The sequence below is a fragment of the Lygodium microphyllum genome, unplaced genomic scaffold (assembly GCF_053477565.2).
Source record: "Lygodium microphyllum isolate KBCC unplaced genomic scaffold, Lygodium_microphyllum_v1.1.10 scaffold_38, whole genome shotgun sequence".
Lineage (NCBI taxonomy): Eukaryota > Viridiplantae > Streptophyta > Polypodiopsida > Schizaeales > Lygodiaceae > Lygodium > Lygodium microphyllum.
Window position 1 is genome coordinate 901,355 of NW_028229521.1, and position 3,739 is coordinate 905,093.

Sequence of the window (3,739 nt, forward strand, 5' to 3'; positions counted from 1 at the left end):
GGGTTAAAATGAACTCATATGTATATGAGGAAGCAACCCGTGTAATCCCAGCCAACAGGATTAAGGTGTTGGGCCGCCATGAGAAGTATGGATTCCAATGAAAAGGATATCCTGAACTTCCAATGAATTATCGATTCCTAAAGATCCATGACCCAAAACCCTACTATTACACAGTTCCTGTAGACAAATGCAATACAACGTTGTTCTCCCCAAACTAAATGTAATGATTGGATTATCAACACACGAGACGTTGTATAAAAGCTACGCCCATGTAAATATAAATAATGACTTCTTTTATCAATATCTGACTGTGCATCAGAGTTGTTAAAAAGTTAAGTAGCTTCATGATTTACGAGATAACTGAACTAAAGATAAGCTAACGTCAATTATCATATAATAACGCTATGAAAAAACTTTTATCCAGGCACAACCCCAGGTACAGGTTCCAAATTCGCCCCCTACATCAAGTACTGCTGTGATCCAGGAGAAGAAGTTCCTCCTCAAGCAGATAAAGCCACCCGAGTTTGACGGGAGAGGCAGATTCGTCCAGTCTGATGCTAAAATTTGGATTGAATCTATGGAGGATTACTTTGAAGCAGCTGGTACTGCACCTACCAATCAGGCCATGCTCGCCAAATTAAAACTCACCGGTGAAGCTAGACTATGGTGGAAACAATAGTGCAGGGATCAAGGGACTTCAGAGGGGTCCGTTACCTGGGAGAAGTTAAAGAAAGCCGTGCAGGGGAGATATTTGCCACCTGCATATCGTACACAAAAAATGAATGAGTTCTACAAGCTAAAACAGCTAGGACACACCCTTGACGCATACTACTCTAAATTTGTCTCACTCTTAAAGTATGCGCCACAGATGGACATGACGCAGCAGGTGTCCAAATTTTGCGCAGGCTTAAATCCACCCGTAAATACCCGTCTCGAATCTATGCGTCTGTCAGATCTTCAGGATGCACTCATTCCAGCGGCGCCTATAATTCAGGAAGTGCAAGTTAGACCAAGGGGTAACAAAAATTGGTCCTATAGCGACCCGAACAGAGGAACATTCAGACCCCAAGTGAAGAGAGTTCAAGGTCACAATCAGGGACAAAGGAAGAAAGCAAGGACAAATAACGTCAACAACTTTGTTCCTACTCAAAGTAATGGCTGAAACCTCCGATGTTTCCACTGCAACGAACTCGGTCACTTCAAAAGGCAATGTCCCAAGCTCAGCGAGGGACATTGTCAAGATGTAGGCCGCGGTCAAGGAGCCGCCACCCGTGGAAGAGGAAGAACTGCCTGCATGACCAATAGGCAAAGATACGAAGCAGAAGAAGAGGAAGATCCGACTATGGAAGCAGAATTCGAAAGAACGACAGTCCATGCCACTTTACACAAGAAGGGGCCGAATCGCCAGTTCTCGGTGATTCAAACACCGTCGGACTATCAAGGTAAAGGTTTCAAAACCTTGATTGATTGTGGCAGTACACATTCCTTTATCTCACCAGCATGTGCAAAAAGATTAGGAATAGCCACAGTAGAAGCACCTACCCTACTTGTGGAATTGGCAAACGGTCGTGAGGTAACTTGTACCAGGCAAACTGCTAAGGAAGAATTCTTTCTGGGAGAAAAGAAAACCTCAGTCAAATTCAGAGTCATGAATTTAGGTATCCATGAGTGTCTAGTCGGGATGGATTGGCTTAAGCCTAATGACGCCCACATCCACTGTGGAAGGGGTCAAGTTTCCTTTCGAAACTCTGAAAGGGAGTTTGTTACAACTCAAGGTGAGGCAGGAGTGCCAAGAATCCAGTTAGCCAAAGTATCACGGATCATAAAAGGAGTCAGAAAAGGATTACCCATTTACCTGATCAAACTCAACAAGTTAGATCAAAAGCAAGAGTCTCATGAAGGACCTTCTTGGCTAAAGGAATACGCTGACGTATTCCCTGAGGAATTGACTGAACTTCCGCCTCCAAGAGAAGTTGATTATGAAATAAGGCTAGTGCCTAGAGCTGCGCCAATTGCAAAGAGACCTTATAGAATGTCCATACCGGAAGCTATTGAGTTGAAGGAACAACTCAAGCAACTGTTAGATCAGGGTTACATCCGGCCTAGCAACTCACCATGGGGAGCTCCAGTACTATTCCAGAAAAAGAAAGATGGGACACTTCGACTATGTATTGATTACCGAGGGTTGAATCAATCAACAGTCAAGAACAAGTATCCTATCCCTAGAATAGATGAGCTTCTGGATCGCCTTCAAGGTGCAAAGATCTTCTCCAAAATTGATCTCAGGTCAGGTTACTACCAAATAAGGATCAAGGAAGAAGACATTCCAAAAACGGCCTTCAATACAAGATATGGGCACTTTGAGTTCTTGGTTATGTCATTCGGGCTTACAAATGCACCTGCCACCTTCAATAGATTAATGCAGGATATTTTTAGACCATATCTTGATGATTTCGTACTTGTCTTCTTTGATGACACTTTAGTCTATTCTAAACCGGAAGAAGATCATGAACCTCAACTACGGATTGTCCTTGAGACAATGAGGTCTCATAAGCTGTATGCAAAAATGAAGAAGTGTGCATTCTTCAAGCGTCAGATTGAATATCTAGGATTCATAGTATCATCAGAGGGAATATCAGTAGACCCATCCAAAGTCAGGGATGTGCTTGAATGGCCAATACCAGTATCTGTCAAAGAAATACGTAGCTTTCTTGGCCTGACAGGATGGTATAGGGTCTTTATCAAGAACTATGCTTTGACTACAGCACCTCTTACAGACTTACTAAAGAAGCAGGCTTCTATTACATGGTCAACTCCCGAACAAAATAGTTTCGACAAATTGAAGCAAAGTTTGGTATCAGCACCTATCCTAAAACTTCCAGACCTCAATAAGGAGTTCGAAGTAGTAACTGATGCCAGCATTCTTGCCTTGGGGTGTGTACTTATGCAGGAAGGTCATCCAGTAGCATACTCTTCAAGGAAATTGAAGAGTCATGAAAAGAATTATGCCACGCATGATCTGGAATTACTAGCTGTCATCCATGCTCTAAAGCTTTGGAGACACTACCTGTTGGGTAACAAGTTTACTCTAATAACCGATCATAAGAGTCTCAAATGGATTTTTACCCAGAACGAGCTCAACATGAGGCAACGTCGGTGGATTGAAGTATTGGAGGAGTATGATTTTGAAATCAAGTACCGACCAGGGAAAGAGAATGTAGTTGCCGATGCACTCAGTCGCAAGGCATTCCTAAATTCTCTAATCTTGCAGAATCCATCAACGGCCAGATCTCTGGCTACAAAGGTATATATGCCAAGCAACCCTATACTGGAACTAGCTAGAGAGGAAGCAAGCCATGATTTGGCCTACCAAACAATGATAAAAGAAATATCTACCAAGGAGCAGAATCTGAAGTCACAAGCTAAGTATCAGGAATTTTCCATTGATAATGGACTTGTCTACTACAGAACAAGGCTGTGTATACCAACAAGCTAGTCACTTAAGCAGAAGATATTATGGGAAGCTCATGATTCCCCTTTCGCAGGACATCCTGGCTATGCAAAAACTCTTAAAGCAGTTAGGAAGAGCTACCATTGGGAGAGGCTCAAAGGTGACGTTCTCAAATATGTCACTGAATGTTTGTCTTGCCAATGTATCAAGGCCGAACATGTCATGATGCCAGGAAAATTGCAACCACTTGACATTCCCCAAATGAAATGGGAATTTATCAGTATGGAT